Consider the following 20,342-nt stretch of genomic DNA (forward strand, 5'->3'; position numbering starts at 1 on the left):
GCTCAATACAAAAGTGTTTATCTGGTGGCATACAATTTGTTCTTAGTTCCAGTATTAAGGGGAAAGAGGCAGGAAGATCTCTACGAGCTTGAGGCAAGCTAGGTTTACATAGTGATACTTATTGAGTTCCAGGATAGACAGGGCTATGTAGAAAAACTCTCTCTCCCCACCTCTCTTTCTCTCTCTCCTTCTCTCTCTCTCAACATATACATACATACATACATACATACATAACATACATACATACATATATATATTATAATATAAATTATAAACAATTTATCTTTATATAGTATAAATTATACATTTGTATTTATATATGTTTGTTAGATGCAAGGGGTATTTTAAATCAATCAGCATAAAAGATATATATTTAACTATTTCTAAATGAGAATGTACAATTCATTGACAGTGATTACAACTGTTTATAATTTATTTTTGCCAAATTTACTGAAGAACAATTGTCATAAAACAGGATTACTATTTTAGTAATTTTAAAGCAACATGACTTCTCTGTTTCTTCTGCCCTCGTTTAGCAACTGTAGCATATTTTCTCCATGTGAGTCACTGGAAGACAACCACAAGAGAATAGCGTAAGACAGGCACAAAAACCAATGGAGGTTCCTGTTTGGGTGTAGCAATATTGTCTTTGTGTTGCTGGACATAGCTTTTCTTTCATATGGATTCTTTTACTACTCATCATGATTAGTGATTTTAACAAGATTGTTGTATTTATTAATAGTCTAACAATTGCTATGATGTATAGAAGAAAGTCATGGTGTAATATTTTATTCATTTACCAATTGAGGAAGATGTGGGTTTGTTCTGGTTCTTGAAAATTGTGGAGAAAGCTAACAGAAACACTTACTATGCAAAATTTTATGCATATTAAGGATGGATTTTTAAATTTTTTATGGCAATTAATCAGAGAAAAGTCTTTCAAAATATTTCTTTGGTGCAGTGGGAAAAGCTGGTGATGATATTTGAGGATTCCAGCTGTCCACAAATGACAACAATCTACACTGGACCCATTCCACCCCTTGTGCAGGGATAACCCTTTATGCTCAATTCGCATGTTTGTAATAACCTCTGAGCAGTCAATAGCCATATCGTCTCCTTTTAAGAACTATTTACACAGGTAATCTCCAAACAGAGCTATGTATCTCCTTCACTTTGGACTGTGATTTTCCTTAAGTATGAAATAAAAAATACCATCCTTTTTTTTTTCTGCAATTATGTAGCTAGTACTTTTATTTACTCACAAAAAGTATTTTCAGGAAAGATATTATACTAAAAATTTTGTGTACTAATCCTATATTGTCTTCAATAACTTGTCACTTTGTGATTTAATGTATTCAAATTCTAATGGCACTTATTCAGGTACACCACTTATGTTTTCTACATATCTTCCCTGACTTATATTTCCCTTGATAAATGTTTTCATTTTATATGTTAAAATTTTAGCTCTAAAAATTCTGTTTTGTACTTTTTGTATAATTTCAATGTATCTTCCTGTTTTTGCTTTTTAATATTCTAAGGCATCAGCTTAAATATCCTCACATATTAATGGAACCAGTTATTAATTCTGAGTCTCTCCCATCTTTTTCTCCTTGCTGAGGGTCATGTTTGACTCCTTTTTGTTTCTGGCATTTACAGGTTGTATCCCTTTCTGTGTGTTCGTTTCCTTCCTCTGTGTTCTAAAGGAAAGACTGCGCTGTGACAATGGTAGAGTCCCTGTTGAGTTGCTTTACATTTTCTAGGCTCACAAGAAGCACACTTTATTCAAAGATGATGTGCTGCTTCCCCTGAAGGGAGGCCTTCCTGCGATCTCCGGGGGAAGTCCTCGGCATTTATGAAGAAGGTCTTCTCTCCATGGACAGATATGTCTTTTATATGTCTTTTTCCTGAGCAAAAAAAGAGATCATTCCCTTTTAGCTCTCCAGTAGATCTTTACTAATTCTGTAAAGTTTCACCATGTATTCACTTATGTATAAGCATAACAATTATTTGTCTGAGTTTCCAGCAACAGACTCAAGTGTTCCCTCTCACTATTTCTTTCCTGACCTCCAACATTCCTCCTTCCCTCCTTCCCTCACTTCCTCCCAAATTCAATCGATCCTACCTACTAAGCCACACTGTCCATTTTTTTTAACTGAGTAATTCTTACCTTATAATATGCCAATTCTGCACAGAAATGTGAAAGTGCTTACAGAGCCAAAGACAAAGCCATTGCAATTGCCATCTCCATCTCTCTCCTTCTAAGTCAGCCTTGAGTAGCCTGATGTATAATCCTTGGAATAAAATGATTAATAATCATATTCGATTTATGGCTATTTATAATTGGTTAGAAAGGTGTCTAATTTTATTTATAGAAACAAGGCTATGATTAAGTGCTATGATATGGTTATTTCATATATCACTTTTAAAAGATTGTTTGTCATATGCAACACTTATTCACAATTTAAATATATCCACAATGTTGGGCTCTCTATATGTAATTCTGCAGAGAGGATGACATATTTCTCTGATGGTACAGATTATTCTATTTATGTATTCTAGAGGATGATTGCTAGACAACTGTTTTGCCTCTTAGCTTTCTTTCCAGTCACAACTTTATAGGACAACAGTCTGAAATAGCATGTTTTACTTTCCTTTTATTATAAGACATTACAAATTTTTACTTTGAAGAATATATTTTCAAATTTTATACAATCATAATAAGGGGCAGAAGAACAGTATTATCTGAGCTCAGGAGTCTGGTTAAAACTATTACTGTCTGTTCTGCATTCCTATCTCTAAAATGCCATTCTTCATGACTCTAGTACAAGATTTTATTTGTGAAGTTATGAGAAATGCAGGCTGGGCACCCAAGCAGAAAAAGAATGTTGTCTTCGAAGCCAAATCCCCAGTGTACAGAAGAATCAGCTCAGAACCGTGTGCAGATTTCAGTACAATTCATAGCCTCTGACATTTTATAGACCAGGAAGATCCAAGCTTAACTAGCATAGAAAAAGTAATACATTTCTTCCCTTTTGTAGAAAGCTGCATATAATATATCTTTGAAGACAGGATGGAGATTATCACCATGTTCTTCTATGGATAAATATGGGAGCTCGGTTTCTGAAACTGTGGCATAGTTTGTTGGCAATAAATTCACATAATGATAAAAAGTGCTACTTCTAGAGGAAAGAGTAAGCATTGGCAGTGTGCACTTCAGCTCTGTGAGCTGTGGCACACTGATTTACAGAGATAGTTCCTCTGTACCTGTGCTTAGAAAACTCATATGACTGTCCTGTGGTCCATCTGATACCCTAAGGATTTTATTTTCGAGTGATGGGTTATTGGGAAGCTAAGTCCAAAGCACACATGTTTCTTCAAATCACAGTGGTTCTTAACGGTCAAAGGAGAACAAATGAATATATCAGGGCTTAATGATATCTATCCTGTTTCCTGGATATCCAGGATTCTGATTTCTAGCCTTATAAACTTAGGCCAGTATTTTATTTTTGCAGAATGAAGTTTGTCTCAATAAAATTAGTTCCTACAATTAGCTTCCTCAGCAATGATGCGCCATCAGTAATGTGTTAATTTTGTACTAATCCCCGAAGGTATGATATCAGCTAATGCCTGTACATCCCTAACTGGAACTCAAGTTTAGTGGACAAATTTTCGCAGATTTTCAATGCACAACTAACTTACCACTCAGAAAATCCAACCTTCTTACATTTGTCATAATAATCCCTATTTACACATTTATTGATTAAACAATAATCATGCAGTAAATGTTACCCTCATGTTTACCATAGATTCTACCTTTTTACCCAGAAGAACCTGAGAGATCTGAAAATTGAACTAGCATGTATTCCTTTGAGCATGAGTGGGGATGGCAATTCTGGTTTCAAGGAGAGAGGCCCCCAAGGGACACAGGAGCAAGTCATTGGTGTACTGTCCCTCTTAAAAGCCCAATAAATTCTAAGCCATCATAGAAATTGACATGAATTACTGGGCAGTTTCCAGGCAGAGGAGAACACACTACAAACTGTGTACAAGAACATCATTTTATGTTTCCATTCATAACTAGACCACAAGAGCAAACAATCACAAATTCCTTGATTTTTCCTTTTAATTCATTGACCTTTTTTTTTTTGCTCCCAAACTTCATTTTGCATAGATATCTTTAGATAGATATCTCTAAATTATCTCACATATGACTCAATGAACCTGTACTGGGGTCCTCTTATGCTATTTCAATGGTCACAAATATCTAGTAATAATGAAAATGAATACCATGCTTTCAACTGACACACATCTCATCTCTATATGATCCTTGCTGAGTTGTATACAGTGAAAAACCGTTGTTGGATCATTGTTGTATATGGGTACAATGTGAAGCTACAAATCACCTCAAAAACTATGGAAAGAAACATTGTAAATAACACATAAACACAATGTTTTTTTTTTCCTGCTGTTGAGCATGGAATTTCTTCAGAATTACAATTAAATGATCCTTTCAGCAAATGTTGTGACATAGAACATGTGAACAAACACTTGAAGTCAGGAAATAGAAAGGCATTTCCTAAGAACCTACCCTATTTATGTAGGTTAATAAGCATTCTGCATACAAATGAATGTGTCACTGATTGCCACTGTTCCTGAATTACGTTTGATGTTTTAACTCTATTCTATTGATTCATTCTGGTTTCTATTATTAATCCTTTTAATTACTCCAAACAAATTAGCTTAACATGATATATACACTCAACAAATTGATCATTGAGAGAATAATTCTGTTGTTTATCACTGTCAAGTTCTTCGTGGAAGCATTCCGTATGTGATAACTGCATTGGCTGTGTTTGTGAAAATGGCAGATAAGATACAACTATAGCTTCTGCACCAGGAAAATTCAAGTAAATGCAATCAGTATTTCTCAAGCTGTCAATGCAATGTTGTTCTTTTCATTCTCATATTTTCTGAGGATTGAAATGCTCTCAAAACTAGCCCTGAACCACTAGCCATGGCAAGCCATGAAGATGCTTGTTGCTAAAATATCTAAATGGCATTCTTTCAAGCATCATGTTTATACTGTTTTTTTTTTTTTTTGCAAAATTTGGATATTATGTACTAAAGAGAGTGTGTTATTTATTTATCATGTGTCAGAATAAACAAATCTCTATCCATACCATTTTTGTTCATAGAATGGGTGGGTATGTCATGGAAAACAAACTAGGTAGCCATGAGAATGTCTATTATTTTGACATTATCCTATGTTTTAGAAATATGTTAAAACCATGGAAAGCTGAGTAAAGAGGATTATTATTATTATTATTATTATTATTATTATTATTATTATTATATTTACATCATTCTGTCTGAATCAAAGTATTTTAAAATTGAGAGGTATAAAGATGAAGTGACATTCCTCCAGAAATTAAAGATATATCTAATTGAAGAAAAGAAATTGAGTCTTAGGAAATAACTGACAAGCCATGGTCATCTTCTTCCTATACATTTTCATCGATAAGAAGACAGAAGTTCTAAATGCACAATCTAGTCATGAAGGGAGCATAAGCCTAGTTCCTTTCATTCCATGTGGTTGTGTATATTATTTCAACTTCTTGCTGCACATCCACGGGGATATTTATTTCTACTTTCCCAACATCTTGAGAACACTACTTACTTCCCTCCTCTGTGAGTGAGTGCTCCAGCTATTCTCTGAAGAGTCTATTGAATGCTTCGAAATCTATTAATACTATTTGAGGGTTTCAAAGGTCATAAAAATCATAATTTCCACAGTTAAAATTAATAAATGAAAACATAACTAGTGAAGAAGAAGTTAAAGATAGTGATGCTGTTTCAAATTACAGCTCTTTACCTGTTTACATACCTTTAGTGTATGTGTGAGTGTCTGTGTGGTGTGTGTGTGTGTGTGTGTGTGTGTGTGTGCATGCGTGCGTGTGCGCACGCACATCTACCAGTGCTTGTGCTCATGTATGCATGCCATGCATGTACACATAATCACATAAGCGTTCTATCCCTTACTTTCTTAGTTGTGGACACCTTCAGGATGTTCTAGCAACATTATGTATCATATGTAAATGATGGATTTATGAATATGCTCGTACACAAGTTTTAAATTATGGAAAACATTTAGGTTCTACTGCAAACACATAAAAACCCACTTAGATATTGTAATACATTCAAGATAGATGTACTTACATTTTATAGTATGTTTATAATGAAGCCAGTTTAAAACTATATTTCAATTTTCTATAAAAAGATATCCTATTACATAAAAAAAAACACTTAAGAAAGGTTTAGGAAGAAATCCTAATACTCACATTTCTCACTTTTTCAATTTGTCACAAGTTAAAAGGGATATGATGAACACTAGAAACCACCCAGACCCCCCAGAGCTCCCAGGGACTAAACCATGAACAAAAGAGTACACATGGAGGGACCCGTGGCTCCAGCCACATATGTAGCAGAGGATGGCCTTGTCAGACATCAATAGGAGAAGAGGCCCTGGGTCCTGTGGAAGCTCGATGACCCAGTGTAGAGAAATGCCAGGACAAGGAAGGGGAAGGGGGTGGGTGGGTGGGTGTGGGAACAATGTCATAGAAGTAGGGCAATGGTGGATGCAAAAGAAGGGTTTCTGAAGGGGAAACCAGGAAAGAGGATAACATTTGAGATGTAAATAAAGAAAATATCTTTTTTTTTTAAAAGCAAGCTGTGCATACCACAGGGTGCAAGGCATAAACTTTCTGCTTCCAGATTTCTGCCTTGGCTTCAGTGGATGATGGACAAGCTATAAGATGAAATAAACTCCTTCTACCCGGGGCGGGGGGCGGGGGGAGGATATTAGAGATATGCTATTGAAGAACAAATGTGTTAAAAACCTATTATAATTTGTGAAAAACCAACGATATTCTTTTCTCTTTCCTACATTCTACACACTGAATAAATGAATGGATCAAACAATAATATTTAAAATTCACAACCATTTAAAGATGGATTAAGTAAGTAGGTGGTTGGGATAGCAAAAATTTTCTGAGGAAATATGAAATCAATCTCCTCAATTTATTCATAAGCAAATGAAGGCCCCCCAAAAACTACATAAGAATCTTTATGTACTCTGTGTTATTTTCTAATTTGAAATTCATGGATTTTATATCTACAGTTTTCTTACACAAATATGTAAGAAAGTACCATAGAAGGCCTCCTTCTACATAGGCATTTTCTCTCCTTCCTTATTATAAACTGGTTCATAACTTAGAAGCTAAATAGCTACTGATTATTAAAATGGGCCTTGAATGTTAACAATGGAGGTTGAAATATAATATTCTGAAAATCCCAAAAGCATAATCAGTGAACACATTGATAGTGTAGTAAATAGCATGCTTACACACACACACACACACACACACACACACATATAATGTTATAATTATATATAATATGGATATTATACACACACATATATATAATGTTATAATTATATATAATATCCATATTATATATATATGTATACATAAAATATTTTTGTAAATATTATATGATGAACAGACACATAGAAAGGAAGCCTAACTTTTCTTGAGAAGTAATCAGGGAAGTGCTTTATATTTTAGTGACAGGAGAGAGCTGATGTCTTTCTGTGTGGGTAGCCCAAGTGTTTGGGTGGCAGATACATTAGTTGCTGTTTCACAAGCTCCAACTCAGAAACATGGTGGAGTTTACTGGATAATGACACTGGGATAAGGAGCTTCATTTTGACTGCAATTCCTGATCCTTTTTTTAAGGCATGAACTAAGCAACTCCTAACAAAACTTGAAAGTAGCACATCAAATCAAATCTTTTAGTCCTGTAATTTATATACTAATAACATATAATTTATTCAGAAACATATTAATACATAAAAATTTTTATCTGAGAGGCACTTTTACTAATTGTTTTAACAAAGTAATAAGATAGAGGTTATGTACTCTGAAAGGTTTGACAGAAAGTTGCGTAGCTTGACCAGGGCACAATATAGCAAACAGGCATTAGCATGCAAGAGAGAACTCAGGCCATATTCAGATCAGAGAGAGGGGAGGTTTTGCAGGAATAGTGATTTGCCAGTTACATCTCAAAAGGTGAGTAAGAGTTAGGTGTAAAATAATAAAGCACATAAAGGACATAGACTGGATTTAATTAATGTCACATTAAAACACTATCAGTCATTTATTACTGAGGAATCAATGAAGTACACCGAAGGAGCGAAAAGCAATGAAACATAGCGGCAAGAAGGAACAGCCTTTGCTAATTGCTACAGAGCAATCCCACATCTTGTTCCTAGGAAAGCTATAATTAGTGGTTCTGTGTCCTAGGAAGTTTCCAGACTTCTATGTGTTCATCATTTCTCCCTAAGTAAGAGGAATTTCACAAAAGAGAAAGACAGCTCTTCAGAGGGAGTAATAAAAACTCAATTCAAGAGAATTTTATTTCATAGAAAAGAAATTCAAATGTGAAACACAAATATACTAGGTTAATAGATAGTTGTTTTTTTTCTTGCTTAATGAATTTCTATTAAAAGATTCAAAACTTTAATAAATAAATAAATAAATAAATAAATAAATAAATAAATAAATAAATGCATCCTTTACAAGAAAAGATATATTCCAGGACCTATTATGAATGTCTAAAGTCAAGGTTATCCTTGATTTTATGCAGTACAATATATAGATTTAGCATCAACTGAAGGTTTAGGCATGAAATACTTCCCAAAGGTACATATGTTAAAGGCTGAATCACCATTACAATGGTGTTAGGAGGCACTAGAAAGTAGAAGATAAAGAGTCTAGTGTGAGATCTTACATCATTGGTGAGTGTGACCCTTAAATTATGTAGCTACTGTCACCTTTTTCTCACATTCCATCTATGGGAGGAAGCAACTTTGCTGTTCAACACCCACTCTACTCTGCTATGCTCTTTTATCTCCAAATCACTAGAATAAACTAATCACAAAACAGACTAGAAACTGAAAAATTCTTTTCATTTTATCATTTGATACATATAAGGTACCTGAAACAAAATTAAAAATGTCTAACACAATACTGAGCATTCTAGATTGTTTTGTTTTCCATAGATACAAAACTACAGTAAAGTTGTATTACAAATTCGGCATAGTACAAGATTAGTGACAGTGTCAAATAATAACATAGAACAATCATTATGATAGTGTACTATAATGAAAGTCATTTAATATTTATGAACTTTTAAAATGCCGGTGTTTTTAAACTACTATCTGTAGAAAACTTGCTGCTCACGCTCTACTTCCTGGCCCATTGCAGCATGACTGAGCAGCTATTGTGAGCAGTGGATCCTCAGTGGGAAGTGAGGTAGGAATAGCTGGGAGTTCGAAGAGACCTCAGGGAGTTGTAAGCATATATCAAGTGAGAACCAACACTTGGGAAACAGTTTCAGTGAGACAGTTCTTTTAATGGGGGTGGGGGGAAACAAAGACTACTTAAACTTCTGGGGGTGGGTAGAGGCTTCTGGGTCAGTGTACAACATTGGCCTAAGCCAGAGTGCTGGGGATGCTTCATTTGCATAAGGAAGAATTTCAGAGCCGGGCTTGGTGGCACACACCTTTAATCCCAGCACTTGGGAGATAGAGGCAGTCAGATTTCTGAGTTCACGGCCAGCCTGGTCTACAGAGTGAGTTCTAGGACAGCCAGGATATACAGAGAAACCCTGTCTCTAAAAAAACAAAAACCAACCAACGAAACAAACAAAAAACAAAAACAAATAGAAAAGAAGAAGAAGAAGAAGAAGAAGAAGAAGAAGAAGAAGAAGAAGAAGAAGAAGAAGAGGAGGAGGAGGAGGAGGAGGAGGAGGAGGAGGAGGAGGAGGAGGAGGAGGAGGAGGAGGAGGAGGAGGAGGAGGAGGGAGAAGAAGAAGAATAAGAAGAGGAGGAGGAGGAGGAGGAGGAGAGAGAAGAAGAAGAAGAGGAGGAGGAGGAGGAGGAGGAGGAAGAAGAAGAAGAAGAAGAAGAAGAAGAAGAAGAAGAAGAAGAAGAAGAAGAAGAAGAAGAAGAAGAAGAAGAAGAAGAAGAAGAGTTATTATTATTATTATTATTATTATTATTATTCCAGGTACTTGTGCATAATGAGAAATTCCAGGTATTTTTGACCATAACCATATAAGGGGAGAGGATTTTAACCTGGCTACCAAGCTACAATGACCTCTTCTGTAGGGTGAAGGTGGGGTGCAGGGCTACATGCTGGGACATGCAACCTGGCCCCACAAAAACTGAAACTGTGGAAAGTGAAACATCTGGTAAAGGTGCACGTGTAAAAAGAAGAATCTTGCACCCAGAAGAAAACTTTGGCAATTGGGATGCTAGTGACAGCTCTGCCACATTCTTTCCTATACAACTAGGATTAAGGTATCCCTTGAAATTGAGATACTACACATCTCTGCATTTTTGATTGATCCTAGTTTTAGGTAATGGTCTCCTTCTGCTTCAAAGAGAAGCATTTTTGAAAAGTGGTAAAGACTGCATTCATTTGTGGGTAGAAGAACAAACATTTAGAATGCAGATCTGGATTTTGTGTTTAGTAAAGTGGCTGTTGTTCTCCTTCAAGATCTAATGCATGTGTACTGAAGGCTCAGAGATCATTGCAGAAGAGGGAACAGAGAAATAGGAAGAGCCAGAGAATCAGTGAGATTGCCAAGATTGTGTCTCTTGGTCATGCCACAAGCTATATCCATTAAGTCTCACCACCATGACTTTTAAAACATAAAATGAATATGGAAAATAACAGAAATGCTACTGTGGACAGGTGAAAGCTAAAGAGAGCTCAATTCATACCAATGAGCTATGAATACAACAAGTACAAAAATCCCATTCTTTCCAAGCTCTTAAGTAGTTGATATTTCTTTTAGAAATAACTCCTCTTAAAATACACTTTACATGTATTGGTGGTATTAATTACCTCTTCTCTTCTCTTCTCTTCTCTTCTCTTCTCTTCTCTTCTCTTCTCTTCTCTTCTCTTCTCTTCTCTTCTCTTCTCTTTTGCCTTGTCTTTTCTTTCTTTCTTTTATTATTTTTCCTTTTTATTTTTATTTTTTATAATTAAGGGGCAGACATGTAAGCTATACTGTTTACAATATTCACTTTTTTACTCCAATAGTTTAGGGTATAGGAGGATAAGGATGTATGCTGCTTCTGTGTCACTGGCTGAAAATACTGGATAATCCAGGTGAGGGTATAGTTGAAAGTTCAGCAGGAAGAACCAGGCAGAAATATGCCCTATCAAAAAGCCATGGCAAACCGAAGAGAAAAAACTAAAGAATGGCCTCTTTGGCAACTTGTTTGAAAATTTAAATTCACCTGACCCCAAGAATGTCACCAAGGGGAAAGAAAAATCATTTCATGTCACAAGCTATCATTGTTCTAGCGGATTTTACAAGGGTTTATATAAGTGATCGAATTCCATGAATTATTCATTTTGCCTAAGGTATATTCAGTTTGTGGGAAATCCTGCAAATTTTACTTCACATATATGAGTAGTGGATGATAAGATTGAATGTTTTCCAGTTTGCAGCAGAGATGAAATGTAAAGAAAATTCAAAGATGAATATGCCTAAGGAAAAAAAATGTATAATCACACTCAAAATTACTGGCAGGACAGAGTCATGTACACAGGGCTATTCAATTAGTTGGGCAAAAGTGGGAAGAAGAGAGGCAGGTGTGGTATAAGCACTATCATTTTAATCATAAATTGAGGATGAGAATCTACTCCATGGCATGACAGTGGAGATCTTGGGAACTTTTCTAAATCCCAGAGTGTCTAACCACTCTCTACTCTTGGAAGATCCATGCCTTACCAGTTACCATAAAATATTTTATTTTATATGTTCTTTTTGTTCTTTTGTAATATCTCAGTTTTCTTAAGTATCTAGATATCTTGCTTGGCAGTTAGGTAAGTGTTATTTTAAAACATGCTTACTCAGTCACATGCATATTTAAAATGTCCATAGTATGTTATAAAATTCACTGTGAAAAAAATATGCTTCACTTTCAGAAATAATTATAAATGTGTCCTTAAGGAATTTGAAATTTCTGTAAAATGTGTTATTCTAAATTTGAATTCTAGGGAAAACAGTATGGATAGAGCTATTTTGGACATGATTTATCCCAGCTATTGATTGACCTTAATACTAAGGCCTTTCTCACCACCTAAATTAATGATGTCTCCTTTGACCATGGATGTCTATGATTAAGAAGAACAAAGACATAATAATAAAAAAGAAATCAAACAGTGGCTTTGAAACTAATAACAATATGTTTTAAGATCTGTTTGAACAATTTTTATTTGTCATTTAAGCAGAAAACCTTTCAGGATAACCATGAGACTGGTCTTGAATAATTTCTCATAACTTCTCACAACGGAGTCTAAAATTGTGGTTCTCAACCTTCCTAGTTCTGTGATATGTTAATACAGGTCCTTATGTTGTGGTGACTTCCAAACATAAAATTAATTTCTTTGCTATGTTATAATTGTGTTTTTTCTGTTACGCAAATATGTGTTTCTATAATCTTAAGTAATCCCTTTCAAACAGACACTTTCCCCCAAAGAGGTCACAATTCATAGGCTAGGAACTTAATTTTTCTACCACAAAACATCCAGGAAATGTGAAACACTATGAAAAGATATGGCATAAGGAAAAGAGGAATAAAATGAGAAGAATCCCAACTCAAAAGAAGAAAGAAAATATATTTAACAAGATCATAGAAAAAAATTTTCTTAACTTAAGAAAGGAAATGACTATAAAGTTACAAGCAGCTTAGAGACACCAAATAGAGTGGACCAGAAAAGAAAGTCTTTGTGACACAAAATAATAAAATCACTAAACATACAGAAAAAATAAAGAATAAAATATGCAAGGGGGAAAAAACAAGTAACATTTAATGGTAGACCCAGTAGAATTATACCCTAATTCTCATAGAGACCCTAAAAACCCGGAAGGGTCTGGACACTTGTCTAGCAGTTTCTACAAGACCAGAGATGCCAACCCAGACAACTAAACCCAGTAAAAATTTCAATGACCATGAATGGAGTAAACAATTTATATATGGTAAATTCATATATATATCACACAAATCCAGCCCAGCCCTATATAAAATATTAGAAGTAAATGTCTACCCAAGGAGGTTAAATATACCCACTACACCCACAGAAACATAGGCAATAAATAATCTCACACCAGAAAAGTCCAAAGGGAAACATGTACATACTGACACCTGCATCAAAGGGAAACACACACACACTACCATGATCATAACCACCCAAACCAAAATAACAGGAATTACAAAGAGCACTATATCATTAATATCTGTCAATATCAACTGAATCAATTACCCCATGAAAAACATAAACTAACACAAAGTTAATAAAGAGACGGGGAAGGACATTTCATACTCATCTAAGGAAAGCTCCAATTCTGAACACCTATGCTCCAAATGTAAGGGGACCCATATCTGCAGAAAAAACATTACTAAAGCTTAACTCACACATGGCACGTAATACATGAACTGTGGGAAGTCTTTAATGCCCTACTCTCACCAATGAACAGGTGTCATCCAGGCAAAAACTAAACAGAAATAATGGAGCTAATGAACATAACAAATCAAATGGACCTTACAGATATATGCAGAACATTTCATCCAAATAGAAAACAATATACCCTTGTTTTAGAATCTAATGGAACATTCTCAAAAAATGACTACATACTCCATCACAAAGCAACCCAGACCAAGAAAGTCAACCATGGTGCATATTCTCTTATAAGTGGATATTATCTGCAAATTAAATGACAATCATATTATGGTCCAGGACCACAGACCTAGAGAGGCGAAGTCTCAAAGAGAGTGAAAAGGATGGTACACAGGATCTCTCTGGGAAAGAGAAATAGAATAGGTTTTAAGGGTGGACTGGGAGTGGGTAAGGGTGAAAACAGGAGGGACCAGGTTAAGTGAATGGGGAGGAGGAAATACTGGAAGAAAAAACTGGAAATGGAGGCCATACAGGGGCTAGGTGGAAATCTAGTGCAGTGGAAATTTCACAGAATCTATAAGAGTAAGCCAAGCAAAAACTCCAGTAATGAAGGACATGGGGCCTGAACTGATCTTCTTCTGTAGCCAGGCAAGGCCTCAAGTGGAGGAACAGGAACAACAACCCAGCCAAGAAACTTTATTTATTTATTTATTTATTTATTTATTTATTTATTTATCTCCCCTTTATAGAGTCTCTCCTCGCATATACGCCCCACTCTTCTCCTTTGAGAGGGTGGTGCCCCACCTAGGCATACCTCACCATAGTACATCAAGTTTCTCCAGAGCATCCATTTCCACTGAGGCCAGAAAACGCAGCCCTGTTCAGGAACAGATTCCAGTCAGGCAACAGCTTTAGGGGCAGCCCCCTCTCCATTGTTGGGCAACCACATGGGGATTGAGCTGCACTTCTGCTACATATTTGTCAGGGACTTGGTCCATTCAATAAATATGTTTTGGTTGTTGGCTCAGTCACTGAGAGCTCACAGGGGTCCAGGTTAGTTGACTATATTGGTCTTTCTATGGAACTCCTAACTCCTTCAGAGCTTTCAATCTTTCCCTCTATTATTCTGTAATAGTCCTAATCTCAGCCCATCGTTTGGCTGTGGGTATCTGTATCTGTTTTAGTCAGCTCTTGGGTAGAGACTCTCAGAGAACAGTTATGCTAGGCTTCAGTGGGGATATGGAACCTGAAGAGCCCACCTCTTATAGCCAGTTAGGAACCCCTGGGGTGGGATAAGGATACCGACTCACCCACAAAACATTCCACCCCGAATTTATCCTGTCTAAAGAAATTCAGGGACAAAGATGGAACAGAGAATGAAGAAATGGACAACCATTAACCAGCCTAACTTAAGACCCATATCATGAGTGAGCACTAATTCATAGCACTATTAATAATACTCTGTTAAGCTTATAGACAGGAGCCTAGCAGCAAAACCTTTGATCTATAATTTGTCTTGCCTGTAGAGTATTATGAGTCCTGAGCCAGGCAGAGTTGTTATCAAAGAGATCAGATACACTTCATCCAGCAGCAACTTATGGAAGCAGATGCAGAATTCCACAGCAAAACACTAGGAGAAGCTTGAAGAATCCTGCAAAGTAGGCAGAGGAGACAGAGACACCAAGAATATACAAGATCTTGGCCCACAAAATCAACTGTCCTGCACTTAAGGGTGCTCACAGAAGTCAGGGAGCCTGTAAAGATATGACTAAGTTACTCTGCCATTCACATTATGATTTAGTAGCTTGTTATTGTAGGAATCTTGGCAGTGGGAATGGGGACTGTCCCTGAATCTTCTTCCTACTTTACCTACTTTTTCCTACTTTTCCCCTACTGGGTTGCCTTGATATTGAGGCTTGAAGTAATGGTATGTGTCTGGTCTTATTCTAGTGAGATATGCAGTGTTTAGCTGATTAAGAAACAACTGGGTGTATATGTTGCCCTAAAATGTAAAAAAAGCATACCTATACTTCCTTATCTGAGGGTTAAAAAATTTAGCTTGTAGGTTCATATCTAGTCATTTTATTCAGTGTCTTTCAGGAATGTGAGGCTGACTGATAGGAGGAAGGGACTAAATAACATTCATTGGGATGAGAAATGAACACAGTCCAGTGCCTCTCTTGTCTATGCAGAGCCCATTATGGAGTGGCCATACAAACAATACATCCTTTAAATCAGAACAAAGAAAGCCTCTAAGATACCTGTATCTCACAATAAATTACCAACATTTAAATACCAAAACCATTGTTTTACTAAAGTAAAGCACAATTGTAGCAGTGCTGGGGCCATGCCCAGGTAGGTTTTTCTTTTGGTACTTTCTTGAATGTAAGCCGATGGGGCAGAGCATCAGTGGAGGCAAGATATGGTTTCACAAGATATTTAGTGTTTCTGTTTAATAATAAAACCTATCTTAGATCTAAGTCACTTTGGATCAGTAGCTAACCTCCTTGAGTACCACTGAGGCCAGAAGCTGCAGTCTCTGGCATATAGCACATCATCATAAAACATCAGGGGATTAAGTAAAGGGTAAATTGCTAGAGCCTTTTTCCTTTTGTCCAGATGACTCTTACTTGTCAGGCTAGGGGAAATTTTGGAGCAATAAACTTCTATTGAATCAGGAGAAGATGGTTACCCTTAAAGAAGGTAAAAGTTTAACACGGGCAAGTACAGATAAACTCAGATAAACTCATGTACAAATTCATGCTTTCCATTCTTACATCTTCATTCAAATCAGTTAGGCCCAGCTTACATGGTATCTCATAATTATATTCTTACACACACACACACACACACACACACACACACACACACACACACACACACACACAAACACACTCACACATATTCCTACTATCCACTGGAAAAAAGACAGCATTTTCAACAAATGGTGCTGGCACAACTGGTGGTTGTCATGTAGAAGAATGCAAAACTTGGGTATTCTAGGTTTCTGGGCTAATATCCACTTATCAGTGAGTGCATATCAAGTGACTTCTTTTGTGATTGGGTTACCTCACTCAGGTCCATATCATCCAGATACATCCATTTGCCTAAGAATTTCATCTTCACTTAGTTAGGGCAATTTGCAAATTCATCTGGAATAAAAAAAAAAAAAAAAAAAACTAGGATAGTAAAAACTATTCTCAACAATAAAAGAACCTCTGGGGGAATCATCATGCCTGACCTCAAGCTTTACTACAGAACAATTGTGATTAAAAACTGCATGGTACTGGTACAGTGACAGACAGGTAGATCAATGGAATAGAATTGAAGACCCAGAAATGAACCCGCACACCTATGGTTACTTGATCTTTGACAAGGGAGCTAAAACTATCCAGTGGAAAAAAGACAGCATTTTCAACAAATGGTGCTGGCACAACTGGTGATTATCATGTAGAAGAATGCGAATTGATCCATTCTTATCTCCTTGTACAAAGCTCAAGTCTAAGTGGATCAAAGAACTCCACATAAAACCAGAGACACTGAAATTTATAGAGGAGAAAGTGGGGAAAAGCCTCAAAGATATGGGCACAGGAGAAAAATTCCTAAACAGAACAGCAATGCCTTGTGCTGTAAGAACAAGAATCAACAAATGGGACCTCATAAAATTGCAAAGCTTCTGTAGGGGAAAAGGTACTGTCAATAAGACAAAAAGGCCACCAACAGATTGGGAAAGAATTTTTACCAATCCTAAATCTGATAGGGGACTAATATCCAATATATACAAAGAGCTCAAGAAGGTGGATTCCAGAAATTCAAATAACCCCATTAAAAGTGGGGTACAGAGCTAAACAAAAAATTCTCAACTGAGGAATGACTGAGAAGCACCTGAAAAAATGTTCAACATCCTTAATCATCAGGGAAATGCAAATCAAAACAACCCTGAGATTCCACCTCACACCAGCCAGAAAGGCTAAGATCAAAAATTCAGGTGACAGCAGATGCTGGTGAGGATGTGGAGAAAGAGGAACACTCCTCCATTGCTGGTATGATTATAAGCTTGTACAACCACTCTGGAAATCAGTCTGGTGGTTCCTCAGTAAACTGGACATAGTACTACCAGCAGATCCAGCAATACCTCTCTTGGGCATATACCAGAAGATGTTCCAACTTGTAATAAGGACACATGCTCGACTATGTTCATAGCAACCATATTTATAATAGCCAGAAGCTGGAAAGACCTCAGATGTCCCTCAACAGAGGAATGGATACAGAAAATGTGTTACATTTACACAATGGAGTACTACTCAGCAATTAAAAACAATGAATTTATGAAATTCTTAGGCCAATGTATATATTTTATTTTGATGTTTCCTAGTCTTTTGTACCTTTTCTGGGAAGATAGATCACATGGATTTTCCAAGCATTCCCCCCCACCTTTTTTTTTTTACAAAAGTTCTCCTATAAGTTCAAGCATAAATCAAATAAGTTTATAACAGAGAATGTTTACATGCATATTTATTAGAAAAATCTGTCTGAATCAGTTTTACAGGTTCATGGAGAGTTAAAAAGCATAAATTTTTTGGTTAAATTATTAACAAAGTTTATATAGATAAACCCAGTTAAATTTTTTTATATTCTGTCCTTGGATCTATAGTAAATTGTTAGTTCTTTTTTTAATGACCATTGGTTTTATAAGCTCTTGGAATATGCTCTGATTAGTAGATGCACAAGCATTTCATTGGTGACACTTGAAGACTGACAGAGTTCTGGTCCCAGTTTTGACTGTCAGAAAGAATTTAATAGGAGTGGTATTATAAAAGAGCTTAACAGGACCTCATAAAATTGCAAAACTTCTGTAAGTCAAAGGAGACTATCAATAGGACAAAATGGCAACAAACATGCTGGGGAAAGATGTTTACTAATCTGACATCTGATAGAAGGCTAATATCCAATATATACAAAGAACTCAAGAAGTTAGACTCCAGACAATCAAATAACCCTATTAAAAATTGGGTACAGAACTAAACAAAGAATTCTCAACTGAGGAATATCAAATAACTAAGAAGCACCTAAATAAGTGTTCAACATTCTTAGTCATCAGGGAAATGCAAATCAAACAACCCTGAGATTCTACCTTACCCCAGTCAGAGTCTAATATAGGTGTCTCCTGAGAGGCTCTGCCAGAGCCTGACAAATACAGAGGCAGATGGTCAGAGCCAACCATTGGACTGAGCTCAGGGCCCCAGTGGATGAGTTAGACGAAGGACTGAAGGAGTTGAATGGACTTGCAACCTCATTGGAAGAACAACAATTTCAACCAACCAGACACCCCCGCAGCCTCCCCCAAGGGACTGAACGACCAACCAAAGAGTACAAATGGAGGGACCCACGTCTCCAGCTGCATATGTAGCAGAGGATGGCCTTTTTGGGCATCAATGAGAGGAGAGGCTCTTGGTTCTGTGAAGGTTTGATGCCCCAGTGTAGGGGAATGTCAGGGTGGGGATGTGGGAGTGGGTGAGTGGATGGGGAAAATCCCTCAAAAAAGATGGGGGAGAGGGGTGGTATAGATTTTTGGGGGGAGGCAACTGGGAAAGGGTATAACATTTGAAATGTAAATAGATAAATTATCCAATTAAAAATTTAAAAAAATATTTCCTAAAACAACAAGAACAAAAAAGAGCTTAATAATTACTATACTTTTAGGAATTCTTATAGGATTATCTCTAAGAATTAGGAGATCACCTATTTGCCTATATAGCATCATTACAAGACAAAACAACTTTGTATTTCTGCAGAAATCTGCTCAAAAGCTTAGGCTAATTCCTAGCGATGTGTGTGTGTGTGTGTGTGTGTGTGTGTGTGTGTGTGTGTGTAATGAGAGGAAAGCATATTAATAGCAGGAATCTTTCCTAAAATGGAATTCTTTTGGGCCTTGTCTGCAGGAGCAAATCTGTCATAGATTTTAATCTAAGACAAACCCATCTCAGGAAGATTACCTGCTAGTTTTAGCTTATCCTAGATGGCTCTTGGAATAGCAGTATTCCTTTTACTGATTAACAATCTGTACCCTGAGCCTATATAAGTTATCAAGTAATTCAAAGTCAATGAAAACATAATCTACAGTCCTGTTTTAGAGACCCAAACTTCACTAGAAAGCATGCATCAAGTTAAATGATGTAAAGGGGTTAATTGCCAAGTTAATATAAGACAAGACAAAGATATATGAAGGCATATTTATTGTTGCAGTTTTCAAATAAGAATGAGCAGACTTATCTAGTAAGAGCAGGATTATGATCACAAATATCATGGTACATGATAGAGCTTGGCAGACTCCTGTTAGATTCAGTTGTACAAAGTAAAGCCATCATCTACTGGAGCCTCATGATTAATGGCCCTATGGGCAGGACATACTGGTTATATTTTGGACTATAGACTTAAACAGATCTGAGTTAGTTTCTCTTGTTAAGTTTAGTAAAGTTAGGTATTTGCCTAAATTTCCTTGAAATTCAGTTTATTAATTATAAAAAAAGATTTTAAATACTTATCAGATCCAATTGCTGTTAAGGTCCTGTTAAAGATGGTAGTAGAAATTTTCAGCAACATCAATAATTTTGAATACTTCCTTCACCTTTATTGATTTATTTCATCAGGGAATTCTCTATGGAGTCCCTGGGCCTAACTAAGTAGTTCATGTTGACATATTCCTCTCATAGAGAAAAATCCATGGTTCATTTCTCTGCTGGTAGCACTGAGAAACAATCTCTCTCACATCTAATAGTGAAACTCTGAAAATAACTAAAGCTG

The 20,342-nt window shown here is 36.3% G+C and overlaps 1 protein-coding gene across 14 annotated transcripts in view; it reads right to left on the reverse strand.

Moving 5' to 3' along the window:
* Lingo2 (leucine rich repeat and Ig domain containing 2) overlaps positions 1 to 20,342 on the reverse strand; it is a 1,254,967-nt gene that overhangs the window by 696,316 nt on the left and 538,309 nt on the right. The window contains exon 3 of one of the 14 annotated variants that reach the window (NM_001166000.1): positions 16,608 to 16,690. The exons of the other annotated variants lie outside the window; for them this stretch is intronic. The gene's annotated coding sequence lies outside the window, so the exon portion shown is untranslated. The remainder of the gene's footprint in view (positions 1 to 16,607; positions 16,691 to 20,342) is intronic. 14 annotated transcript variants of the gene reach the window in all.

Source organism: Mus musculus, chromosome 4 (genome assembly GCF_000001635.26).
Source record: "Mus musculus strain C57BL/6J chromosome 4, GRCm38.p6 C57BL/6J".
In the NCBI taxonomy this organism is placed as follows: domain Eukaryota; kingdom Metazoa; phylum Chordata; class Mammalia; order Rodentia; family Muridae; genus Mus; species Mus musculus.